Source organism: Ambystoma mexicanum, chromosome 5q, assembly GCF_040938575.1.
Source record: "Ambystoma mexicanum isolate Mex_15411 chromosome 5q, UKY_AmexF1_1, whole genome shotgun sequence".
Taxonomy (NCBI): domain Eukaryota; kingdom Metazoa; phylum Chordata; class Amphibia; order Caudata; family Ambystomatidae; genus Ambystoma; species Ambystoma mexicanum.
The window spans coordinates 162,018,043-162,031,647 of NC_090933.1; positions in this window are offsets into that span (position 1 = coordinate 162,018,043).

Sequence of the window (13,605 nt, forward strand, 5' to 3'; positions counted from 1 at the left end):
GTTAATGCCCCTTTCAGGCTGCAAATGTTTTTGGGACATTCAGAGCTTTTTTACCCTGTTTCTGGGCCTCCAACATTTTCTGGACCTTAGGGGGTCTAGGATGCTTGTAAAGCCCTTTTTTGGGCATCCAAACTTTTACACATTTTTCGCAGGCCTAAGATGCATTTTAAGGCCTTTTTTGGGCTGCTAACACATTCTCAACTTTCAGGGGTGTAGGATGCACTTTTCGTGACAAAATTGTTTTTGGGAATTTCAGTGGTCTAGGATGTGGGTTAATGCCCCTTTGAGGCTGCACATGTTTTTGGGACATTCAGAGCTCTCTGACCCTATTTGTGGGCCACCAACATTTTCTGTACTTTAGGGGATCTAGGATGCCTGTAAAACCCCTTTTTTGGGCATCCAAAATTTTCAACATTTTTGCAGGCCTAAGATGCATTTTAAGGCCTTTTTGGGCTGCTAACATATTCTTAACTTTCAGAGGTGTAGGATGCATTTTTCGTGCCAAAATTATTTTTGGGAATTTCAGTGGTCTAGGAAGCGGTTTAATGCCTCTTTCAGTCTGCACATGTTTTTGGGACTTTCAGTGGTCTAGGATGCCAAAATTATTTTTGGGAATTTCAGTGGTCTAGGATGCGGGTTAATGCCCCTTTCAGGCTGCAAATGTTTTTGGGACATTCAGAGTTCTCTGACCATGTTTCTGGGCCACCAACTTTTTCTGGACTTTAGGGGCCTGTAAACCCCTTTTTTGGGCATCCAAAATTTTCAACATTTTTGCAGGCCTAAGATGCATTTTAAGGCCTTTTTGGGCTGCTAACATATTCTTAACTTTCAGAGGTGTGGGATGCATTTTTCGTGCCAAAATTATGTTTGGGAATTTCAGTGGTCTAGGAAGCGGTTTAATGCCTCTTTCAGTCTGCACATGTTTTTGGGACTTTCAGAGCTATCTGATGCAGTTTTTGGGCAACCAACATTTTCTGGACTTTAGGGGGTCTAGGATGCCTGTAAACCCCTTTTTTGGGCCTCCAAAGTTTTCAACATTTTTGCAGGCCTAAGATGCATTTTTAAGGCCCTTTTTGGGCTGCTAACATATTCTGAACTTTCAGGGGTGTAGGATGCATTTTTCGTGCCACAATTTTTTTTTTTGAATTTCAGTGTTCTAGGATGCGGGTTAATGCCCCTTTCAGGCTGCAAATGTTTTTGGGACATTCAGAGCTCTCTGATGCAGTTTTTGGGCCACCGTCATTTTCTGGACTTTAGGGGGTCTAGGATGCCTGTGAACACCTTTTTTGGGCCTCCAAAGTTTTCTACTTTTTTGCAGGCCTAAGGCATTTTAAGGCCTTTTTTGGGCTAACATATTCTGAAAGTTCACGGATGTAAGATGCATTTTCCGTGGAAAAAATATTTATAGGAATTTCAGTGGTCTAGGATGCGGGTTAATGCCCCTTTCAGGCTGCAAATGTTTTTGGGACATTCAGAGCTATTTCACCATGTTTCCGGGCCACCAACTTTTTCTGGACTTTAAGGGGTCTAGGATGCCTGTAAACCCCTTTTTTGGGCCTCCAAAGTTTTCAACATTTTTGCAGGCCTAAGATGCATTTTAAGGCCTTTTTTGGGCTTCTAACATATTCTTAACTTTCAGGGGTGTAGAATGCATTTTTCGTGCCAAAATTAGTTTTGGGAATTTCAGTGGTCTAGGATGCGGTTTAATGCCCCTTTCAGGCTGCAAATGTTTTTGGGACTTTCAGAGCTCTCTGATGCAGTTTTTCTGCCACCAACATTTTCTGGACTTTATGGGGTCTAGGATGCCTGTAAACCCCTTTTTTGGTCCTCCAAAGTTTTCAACATTTTTGCAGGCCTAAGATGCATTTTAAGGCCTTTTTGCGCTGCTAACATATTCTGAACTTTCAGGGCTGTCGGATGCATTTTTCCTGCCAAATTTATTTTTTGAATTTCAGTGGTCTAGGATGCGGGTTAATGCCCCTTTGAGGCTGCAAATGTTTTTGGGACATTCAGAGTTCTCTGACCCAATTTTAGGCCACCATCATTTTCTGGACTTTAGGGGGTCTAGGCTGCCTGTAAACTCCTTTTTTGGGCCTCCAAAGTTTTCTACTTTTTTGCAGGCCTAAGGCATTTTAAGGCCTTTTTTGGGCTAACATATTCTGAAAGTTCACGGATGTAAGATGCATTTTCCGTGGAAAAAATATTTATAGGAATTTCAGTGGTCTAGGATGCGGGTTAATGCCCCTTTCAGGCTGCAAATGTTTTTGGGACATTCAGAGCTATTTGACCATGTTTCTGGGCCACCAACTTTTTCTGGACTTTAGGGGGTCTAGGATGCCTGTAAACCCCTTTTTTGGACATCCAAAATTTTCAACATTTTTGCAGGCCTAAGATGCATTTTAATGCCTTTTTTGGGCTGCTAACATATTCTTAATTTTCAGGGGTGTAGGATGCACTTTTCGTGACAAAATTATTTTTGGGAATTTCAGTGGTCTAGGATGCGGGTTAATGCCCTTTTCAGGCTGCAAATGTTTTTGGGACATTCAGAGCTCTCTGATGCAGTTTTGGGCCACCAACATTTTCTGGACTTTAGGGGGTCTAGGATGCCTGTAAACACCTTTTTTGGGCCTCCAAAGTTTTCTACATTTTTGCATGCCTAAGATGCGGTTAAGGCCTTTTTTGGACTGCTAACATATTCTGAACTTTCAGGGCTGTAGGATGCATTTTTCCTGCCAAATTTATTTTTTGAATTTCAGTGGTCTAGGATGCGGGTTAATGCCCCTTTGAGGCTGCAAATGTTTTTGGGACATTCAGAGTTCTCTGACCCAATTTTAGGCCACCATCATTTTCTGGACTTTAGGGGGTCTAGGCTGCCTGTAAACTCCTTTTTTGGGCCTCCAAAGTTTTCTACTTTTTTGCAGGCCTAAGATGCATTTTAAGGCTTTTTTTGGGCTAACATATTATGAAAGTTCACGGATGTAAGATGCATTTTCCGTGGAAAAAATATTTTTGGGAATTTCAGTGGTCTAGGATGCGGGTTAATGCCCCTTTCAGGCTGCAAATGTTTTTGGGACATTCAGAGCTATTTTACCCTGTTTCTGGGCCTCCAACATTTTCTGGACTTTAGGGGGTCTAGGATGCTTGTAAAGCCCTTTTTTGGGCATCCAAAGTTTTACACATTTTTCGCAGGCCTAAGATGCATTTTAAGGGCTTTTTTGGGCTGCTAACACATTCTCAACTTTCAGGGGTGTAGGATGCACTTTTCGTGACAAAATTGTTTTTGGGAATTTCAGTGGTCTAGGATGTGGGTTAATGCCCCTTTGAGGCTGCACATGCTTTTGGGACATTCAGAGCTCTCTGACCCTGTTTTTAGGCCACCATCATTTTCTGTACTTTAGGGGATCTAGGATGCCTGTAAAACCCCTTTTTTGGGCCTCCAAAGTTTTCAATATTTTTGCAGGCCTAAGATGCATTTTAAGGCCTTTTTTGGGCTGCTAACATATTCTTAACTCTCAGGGGTGTAGGATGCATTTTTCGTGCCAAAATTATTTTTGGGAATTTCAGTGGTCTAGGATGCGGGTTAATGCCCCTTTCATGCTGCAAATGTTTTTGGGACATTCAGAGTTTTCTGACCCCGTTTTTAGGCAACCATCATTTTCTGGGCTTCAGGGGGTCAGGATGCCTGTTAACCCCTTTTTTGGGCCTCCACATTTTTCTACTTTTTTGCAGGCCTAAAATGCATTTTAAGGCCTTTTTTGGGCTAACATATTATGCAAGTTCACGTATGTAAGATGCATTTTTCGTGGAAAAAATATTTTTGGGAATTTCAGTGTTCTAGGATGCGGGTTAAAGCCCCTTTCAGGCTGCAAATGTTTTTGGGACATTCAGAGCTATTTTACCCTGTTTCTGAGCCTCCAACATTTTCTGGACTTTAGGGGGTCTAGGATACCTGTAGACCCCTTTTTTGGGCCTCCAAAGTTTTCAACATTTTTGCAGGCCTAAGATGCATTTTTAAGGCCCTTTTAGGGCTGCTAACATATTCTTAACTCTCAGGGGTGTAGGATGCATTTTTCGTGCCAAAATTATTTTTGGGAATTTCAGTGGTCTAGGATGCGGGTTAATGCCCCTTTCAGGCTGCAAATGTTTTTCAGACATTCAGAGCTCTCTGATGCAGTTTTTGGGCCACCGTCATTTTCTGGACTTTAGGGGGTCTAGGATGCCTGTGAACACCTTTTTTGGGCCTCCAAAGTTTTCTACTTTTTTGCAGGCCTGAGGCATTTTAAGACCTTTTTTGGGCTAACATATTCTGAAAGTTCACGGATGTAAGATGCATTTTCCGTGGAAAAAATATTTATGGGAATTTCAGTGGTCTAGGATGCGGGTTAATGCACCTTTCAGGCTGCAAATGTTTTGGAACATTCAGAGCTATTTCACCATGTTTCTGGGTCACCAACTTTTTCTGGACTTTAAGGGGTCTAGGATGCCTGTAAACCCCTTTTTTGGGCCTCCAAAGTTTTCAATATTTTTTGCAGGCCTAAGATGCATTTTAAGGCCTTATTTGGGCTGCTAACATATTCTTAACTTTCAGGGGTGTAGGATCTACTTTTCGTGACAAAATTATTTTTGGGAATTCCAGTGGTCTAGGATGCAGGTTAATGCCCCTTTGAGGCTGCACATGGTTTTGGGACATTCAGAGCTCTCTGACCCTGTTTTTAGGCCACCATCATTTTCTGGACTTTAGGGGGTCTAGGATGCCTGTAAACACCTTTTTTGAGCCTCCAAAGCTTTCTACATTTCTTCAGGCCTAAGATGTGGTTAAGGCCTTTTTTGGGCTGCTAACATATTCTGAACTTTCAGGGGTGTAGGATGTATTTTTTGTGCCAAAATTATTTTTGGGAATATCAGTGGTTTAGGATGCGGGTTAATGCCCCTTTGAGGCTGCAAATACTTTTTGGGACATTCAGAGCTCTCTGACACAGTATTTGGGCCACCATCATTTTCTGGACTTTAGGGGGTCTAGGATGCCTGTAAACCCCTTTTTTGGTCCTCCAAAGTTTTCAACATTTTTGCAGGCCTAAGATGCATTTTGATGGCCCTTTTTGCGCTGCTAACATATTCTGAACTTTCAGGGCTGTAGGATGCATTTTTTGTGCCAAAATTATTTTTTTGAATTTCAGTGGTCTAGGATGCGGGTTAATGCCCCTTTCAGGCTGCAAATGTTTTTGGGACATTCAGAGCTATTTGACCATGTTTCTGGGCCACCAACTTTTTCTGGACTTTAGGGGGTCTACGATGCCTGTAAACCCCTTTTTTGGGCATCCAAAATTTTCAACATTTTTGCAGGCCTAAGATGCATTTTAATGCCTTTTTTGGGCTGCTAACATATTCTTAATTTTCAGGGGTGTAGGATGCACTTTTCGTGACAAAATAATTTTTGGGAATTTCAGTGGTCTAGGATGCGGGTTAATGCCCTTTTCAGGCTGCAAATGTTTTTGGGACATTCAGAGCTCTCTGATGCAGTTTTTGGGCCACCAACATTTTCTGGACTTTAGGGGGTCTAGGATGCCTGTAAACACCTTTTTTGGGCCTCCAAAGTTTTCTACATTTTTGCATGCCTAAAATGCATTTTAAGGCTTTTTTTGGACTGCTAACATATTCTGAACTTTCAGGGCTGTAGGATGCATTTTTCCTGCCAAAATTATTTTTTGAATTTCAGTGGTCTAGGATGCGGGTTAATGCCCCTTTGAGGCTGCAAATGTTTTTGGGACATTCAGAGTTCTCTGACCCAATTTTAGGCCACCATCATTTTCTGGACTTTAGGGGGTCTAGGATGCCTGTAAACCCATTTTTTGGGCCTCCAAAGTTTTCTACTTTTTTGCAGGCCTAAGATGCATTTTAAGGCTTTTTTTGGGCTAACATATTATGAAAGTTCACGGATGTAAGATGCATTTTCCGTGGAAAAAATATTTTTTGGAATTTCAGTGGTCTAGGATGCGGGTTAATGCCCCTTTCAGGCTGCAAATGTTTTTGGGACATTCAGAGCTTTTTTACCCTGTTTCTGGGCCTCCAACATTTTCTGGACCTTAGGGGGTCTAGGATGCTTGTAAAGCCCTTTTTTGGGCATCCAAAGTTTTACACATTTTTCGCAGGCCTAAGATGCATTTTAAGGCCTTTTTTGGGCTGCTAACACATTCTCAACTTTCAGGGGTGTAGGATGCACTTTTCGTGACAAAATTGTTTTTGGGAATTTCAGTGGTCTAGGATGTGGGTTAATGCCCCTTTGAGGCTGCACATGTTTTTGGGACATTCAGAGCTCTCTGACCCTGTTTGTGGGCCACCAACATTTTCTGTACTTTAGGGGATCTAGGATGCCTGTAAAACCCCTTTTTTGGGCCTCCAAAGTTTTCAACATTTTTGCAGGCCTAAGATGCATTTTAAGGCCTTTTTTGGGCTGCTAACATATTCTTAACTCTCAGGGGTGTAGGATGCATTTTTCGTGCCAAAATTATTTTTGGGAATTTCAGTGGTCTAGGATGCGGGTTAATGCCCCTTTGAGGCTGCAAATGTTTTTGGGACATTCAGAGTTCTCTGACCATGTTTCTGGGCCACCAACTTTTTCTGGACTTTAGGGGGTCTAGGATGCCTGTAAACCCCTTTTTTGGGCATCCAAAATTTTCAACATTTTTGCAGGCCTAAGATGCATTTTAAGGCCTTTTTGGGCTGCTAACATATTCTTAACTTTCAGAGGTGTAGGATGCATTTTTCATGCCAAAATTATTTTTGGGAATTTCAGTGGTCTAGGAAGCGGTTTAATGCCTCTTTCAGGCTGCAAATGTTTTTGGGACATTCAGAGCTCTCTGATGCAGTTTTGGGCCACCAACATTTTCTGGACTTTAGGGGGTCTAGGATGCCTGTAAACACCTTTTTTGGGCCTCCAAAGTTTTCTACATTTTTGCATGCCTAAGATGCGGTTAAGGCCTTTTTTGGACTGCTAACATATTCTGAACTTTCAGGGCTGTAGGATGCATTTTTCCTGCCAAATTTATTTTTTGAATTTCAGTGGTCTAGGATGCGGGTTAATGCCCCTTTGAGGCTGCAAATGTTTTTGGGACATTCAGAGTTCTCTGACCCAATTTTAGGCCACCATCATTTTCTGGACTTTAGGGGGTCTAGGCTGCCTGTAAACTCCTTTTTTGGGCCTCCAAAGTTTTCTACTTTTTTGCAGGCCTAAGATGCATTTTAAGGCTTTTTTTGGGCTAACATATTATGAAAGTTCACGGATGTAAGATGCATTTTCCGTGGAAAAAATATTTTTGGGAATTTCAGTGGTCTAGGATGCGGGTTAATGCCCCTTTCAGGCTGCAAATGTTTTTGGGACATTCAGAGCTATTTTACCCTGTTTCTGGGCCTCCAACATTTTCTGGACTTTAGGGGGTCTAGGATGCTTGTAAAGCCCTTTTTTGGGCATCCAAAGTTTTACACATTTTTCGCAGGCCTAAGATGCATTTTAAGGGCTTTTTTGGGCTGCTAACACATTCTCAACTTTCAGGGGTGTAGGATGCACTTTTCATGACAAAATTGTTTTTGGGAATTTCAGTGGTCTAGGATGTGGGTTAATGCCCCTTTGAGGCTGCACATGCTTTTGGGACATTCAGAGCTCTCTGACCCTGTTTTTAGGCCACCATCATTTTCTGTACTTTAGGGGATCTAGGATGCCTGTAAAACCCCTTTTTTGGGCCTCCAAAGTTTTCAATATTTTTGCAGGCCTAAGATGCATTTTAAGGCCTTTTTTGGGCTGCTAACATATTCTTAACTCTCAGGGGTGTAGGATGCATTTTTCGTGCCAAAATTATTTTTGGGAATTTCAGTGGTCTAGGATGCGGGTTAATGCCCCTTTCATGCTGCAAATGTTTTTGGGACATTCAGAGTTCTCTGACCCCGTTTTTAGGCAACCATCATTTTCTGGGCTTCAGGGGGTCAGGATGCCTGTTAACCCCTTTTTTGGGCCTCCACATTTTTCTACTTTTTTGCAGGCCTAAAATGCATTTTAAGGCCTTTTTTGGGCTAACATATTATGCAAGTTCACGTATGTAAGATGCATTTTTCGTGGAAAAAATATTTTTGGGAATTTCAGTGTTCTAGGATGCGGGTTAAAGCCCCTTTCAGGCTGCAAATGTTTTTGGGACATTCAGAGCTATTTTACCCTGTTTCTGAGCCTCCAACATTTTCTGGACTTTAGGGGGTCTAGGATACCTGTAGACCCCTTTTTTGGGCCTCCAAAGTTTTCAACATTTTTGCAGGCCTAAGATGCATTTTTAAGGCCCTTTTAGGGCTGCTAACATATTCTTAACTCTCAGGGGTGTAGGATGCATTTTTCGTGCCAAAATTATTTTTGGGAATTTCAGTGGTCTAGGATGCGGGTTAATGCCCCTTTCAGGCTGCAAATGTTTTTCAGACATTCAGAGCTCTCTGATGCAGTTTTTGGGCCACCGTCATTTTCTGTACTTTAGGGGGTCTAGGATGCCTGTGAACACCTTTTTTGGGCCTCCAAAGTTTTCTACTTTTTTGCAGGCCTGAGGCATTTTAAGGCCTTTTTTGGGCTAACATATTCTGAAAGTTCACGGATGTAAGATGCATTTTCCGTGGAAAAAATATTTATGGGAATTTCAGTGGTCTAGGATGCGGGTTAATGCACCTTTCAGGCTGCAAATGTTTTGGAACATTCAGAGCTATTTCACCATGTTTCTGGGTCACCAACTTTTTCTGGACTTTAAGGGGTCTAGGATGCCTGTAAACCCCTTTTTTGGGCCTCCAAAGTTTTCAATATTTTTTGCAGGCCTAAGATGCATTTTAAGGCCTTATTTGGGCTGCTAACATATTCTTAACTTTCAGGGGTGTAGGATCTACTTTTCGTGACAAAATTATTTTTGGGAATTCCAGTGGTCTAGGATGCAGGTTAATGCCCCTTTGAGGCTGCACATGGTTTTGGGACATTCAGAGCTCCCTGACCCTGTTTTTAGGCCACCATCATTTTCTGGACTTTAGGGGGTCTAGGATGCCTGTAAACACCTTTTTTGAGCCTCCAAAGCTTTCTACATTTCTTCAGGCCTAAGATGTGGTTAAGGCCTTTTTTGGGCTGCTAACATATTCTGAACTTTCAGGGGTGTAGGATGTATTTTTTGTGCCAAAATTATTTTTGGGAATATCAGTGGTTTAGGATGCGGGTTAATGCCCCTTTGAGGCTGCAAATACTTTTTGGGACATTCAGAGCTCTCTGACACAGTATTTGGGCCACCATCATTTTCTGGACTTTAGGGGGTCTAGGATGCCTGTAAACCCCTTTTTTGGTCCTCCAAAGTTTTCAACATTTTTGCAGGCCTAAGATGCATTTTGATGGCCCTTTTTGCGCTGCTAACATATTCTGAACTTTCAGGGCTGTAGGATGCATTTTTTGTGCCAAAATTATTTTTTTGAATTTCAGTGGTCTAGGATGCGGGTTAATGCCCCTTTCAGGCTGCAAATGTTTTTGGGACATTCAGAGCTATTTGACCATGTTTCTGGGCCACCAACTTTTTCTGGACTTTAGGGGGTCTACGATGCCTGTAAACCCCTTTTTTGGGCATCCAAAATTTTCAACATTTTTGCAGGCCTAAGATGCATTTTAATGCCTTTTTTGGGCTGCTAACATATTCTTAATTTTCAGGGGTGTAGGATGCACTTTTCGTGACAAAATAATTTTTGGGAATTTCAGTGGTCTAGGATGCGGGTTAATGCCCTTTTCAGGCTGCAAATGTTTTTGGGACATTCAGAGCTCTCTGATGCAGTTTTTGGGCCACCAACATTTTCTGGACTTTAGGGGGTCTAGGATGCCTGTAAACACCTTTTTTGGGCCTCCAAAGTTTTCTACATTTTTGCATGCCTAAAATGCGGTTAAGGCCTTTTTTGGACTGCTAACATATTCTGAACTTTCAGGGCTGTAGGATGCATTTTTCCTGCCAAAATTATTTTTTGAATTTCAGTGGTCTAGGATGCGGGTTAATGCCCCTTTGAGGCTGCAAATGTTTTTGGGACATTCAGAGTTCTCTGACCCAATTTTAGGCCACCATCATTTTCTGGACTTTAGGGGGTCTAGGATGCCTGTAAACCCCTTTTTTGGGCCTCCAAAGTTTTCTACTTTTTTGCAGGCCTAAGATGCTTTTTAAGGCTTTTTTTGGGCTAACATATTATGAAAGTTCACGGATGTAAGATGCATTTTCTGTGGAAAAAATATTTTTGGGAATTTCAGTGGTCTAGGATGCGGGTTAATGCCCCTTTCAGGCTGCAAATGTTTTTGGGACATTCAGAGCTTTTTTACCCTGTTTCTGGGCCTCCAACATTTTCTGGACCTTAGGGGGTCTAGGATGCTTGTAAAGCCCTTTTTTGGGCATCCAAAGTTTTACACATTTTTCGCAGGCCTAAGATGCATTTTAAGGCCTTTTTTGGGCTGCTAACACATTCTCAACTTTCAGGGGTGTAGGATGCACTTTTCGTGACAAAATTGTTTTTGGGAATTTCAGTGGTCTAGGATGTGGGTTAATGCCCCTTTCAGGCTGCAAATGTTTTTGGGACATTCAGAGTTCTCTGACCATGTTTCTGGGCCACCAACTTTTTCTGGACTTTAGGGGGTCTAGGATGCCTGTAAACCCCTTTTTTGGGCATCCAAAATTTTCAACATTTTTGCAGGCCTAAGATGCATTTTAAGGCCTTTTTGGGCTGCTAACATATTCTTAACTTTCAGAGGTGTAGGATGCATTTTTCGTGCCAAAATTATTTTTGGGAATTTCAGTGGTCTAGGAAGCGGTTTAATGCCTCTTTCAGTCTGCACATGTTTTTGGGACTTTCAGAGCTCTCTGATGCAGTTTTTGGGCAACCAACATTTTCTGGACTTTAGGGGGTCTAGGATGCCTGTAAACCCCTTTTTTGGGCCTCCAAAGTTTTCAACATTTTTGCAGGCCTAAGATGCATTTTTAAGGCCCTTTTTGGGCTGCTAACATATTCTGAACTTTCAGGGGTGTAGGATGCATTTTTCGTGCCACAATATTTTTTTTGAATTTCAGTGTTCTAGGATGCGGGTTAATGCCCCTTTCAGGCTGCAAATGTTTTTGGGACATTCAGAGCTCTCTGATGCAGTTTTTGGGCCACCGTCATTTTCTGGACTTTAGGGGGTCTAGGATGCCTGTGAACACCTTTTTTTGGCCTCCAAAGTTTTCTACATTTTTGCAGGCCTAAGATGCATTTTAAGGCTTTTTTTGGGCTAACATATTCTGAAAGTTCACGGATGTAAGATGCATATTCTGTGGAAAAAATATTTATGGGATTTTCAGTGGTCTAGGATGCGGGTTAATGCCCCTTTCAGGCTGCAAATGTTTTTGGGACATTCAGAGCTATTTCACCATGTTTCTGGGTCACCAACTTTTTCTGGACTTTAAGGGGTCTAGGATGCCTGTAAACCCCTTTTTTGGGCCTCCAAAGTTTTCAACATTTTTTGCAGGCCTAAGATGCATTTTAAGGCCTTATTTGGGCTGCTAACATATTCTTAACTTTCAGGGGTGTAGGATCTACTTTTCGTGACAAAATTATTTTTGGGAATTCCAGTGGTCTAGGATGCAGGTTAATGCCCCTTTGAGGCTGCACATGGTTTTGGGACATTCAGAGCTCTCTGACCCTGTTTTTAGGCCACCATCATTTTCTGGACTTTAGGGGGTCTAGGATGCCTGTAAACACCTTTTTTGAGCCTCCAAAGCTTTCTACATTTCTTCAGGCCTAAGATGTGGTTAAGGCCTTTTTTGGGCTGCTAACATATTCTGAACTTTCAGGGGTGTAGGATGTATTTTTTGTGCCAAAATTATTTTTGGGAATATCAGTGGTTTAGGATGCGGGTTAATGCCCCTTTGAGGCTGCAAATACTTTTTGGGACATTCAGAGCTCTCTGACACAGTATTTGGGCCACCATCATTTTCTGGACTTTAGGGGGTCTAGGATGCCTGTAAACCCCTTTTTTGGTCCTCCAAAGTTTTCAACATTTTTGCAGGCCTAAGATGCATTTTGATGGCCCTTTTTGCGCTGCTAACATATTCTGAACTTTCAGGGCTGTAGGATGCATTTTTTGTGCCAAAATTATTTTTTTGAATTTCAGTGGTCTAGGATGCGGGTTAATGCCCCTTTCAGGCTGCAAATGTTTTTGGGACATTCAGAGCTATTTGACCATGTTTCTGGGCCACCAACTTTTTCTGGACTTTAGGGGGTCTACGATGCCTGTAAACCCCTTTTTTGGGCATCCAAAATTTTCAACATTTTTGCAGGCCTAAGATGCATTTTAATGCCTTTTTTGGGCTGCTAACATATTCTTAATTTTCAGGGGTGTAGGATGCACTTTTCGTGACAAAATAATTTTTGGGAATTTCAGTGGTCTAGGATGCGGGTTAATGCCCTTTTCAGGCTGCAAATGTTTTTGGGACATTCAGAGCTCTCTGATGCAGTTTTTGGGCCACCAACATTTTCTGGACTTTAGGGGGTCTAGGATGCCTGTAAACACCTTTTTTGGGCCTCCAAAGTTTTCTACATTTTTGCATGCCTAAAATGCATTTTAAGGCTTTTTTTGGACTGCTAACATATTCTGAACTTTCAGGGCTGTAGGATGCATTTTTCCTGCCAAAATTATTTTTTGAATTTCAGTGGTCTAGGATGCGGGTTAATGCCCCTTTGAGGCTGCAAATGTTTTTGGGACATTCAGAGTTCTCTGACCCAATTTTAGGCCACCATCATTTTCTGGACTTTAGGGGGTCTAGGATGCCTGTAAACCCATTTTTTGGGCCTCCAAAGTTTTCTACTTTTTTGCAGGCCTAAGATGCATTTTAAGGCTTTTTTTGGGCTAACATATTATGAAAGTTCACGGATGTAAGATGCATTTTCCGTGGAAAAAATATTTTTTGGAATTTCAGTGGTCTAGGATGCGGGTTAATGCCCCTTTCAGGCTGCAAATGTTTTTGGGACATTCAGAGCTTTTTTACCCTGTTTCTGGGCCTCCAACATTTTCTGGACCTTAGGGGGTCTAGGATGCTTGTAAAGCCCTTTTTTGGGCATCCAAAGTTTTACACATTTTTCGCAGGCCTAAGATGCATTTTAAGGCCTTTTTTGGGCTGCTAACACATTCTCAACTTTCAGGGGTGTAGGATGCACTTTTCGTGACAAAATTGTTTTTGGGAATTTCAGTGGTCTAGGATGTGGGTTAATGCCCCTTTGAGGCTGCACATGTTTTTGGGACATTCAGAGCTCTCTGACCCTGTTTGTGGGCCACCAACATTTTCTGTACTTTAGGGGATCTAGGATGCCTGTAAAACCCCTTTTTTGGGCCTCCAAAGTTTTCAACATTTTTGCAGGCCTAAGATGCATTTTAAGGCCTTTTTTGGGCTGCTAACATATTCTTAACTCTCAGGGGTGTAGGATGCATTTTTCGTGCCAAAATTATTTTTGGGAATTTCAGTGGTCTAGGATGCGGGTTAATGCCCCTTTGAGGCTGCAAATGTTTTTGGGACATTCAGAGTTCTCTGACCATGTTTCTGGGCC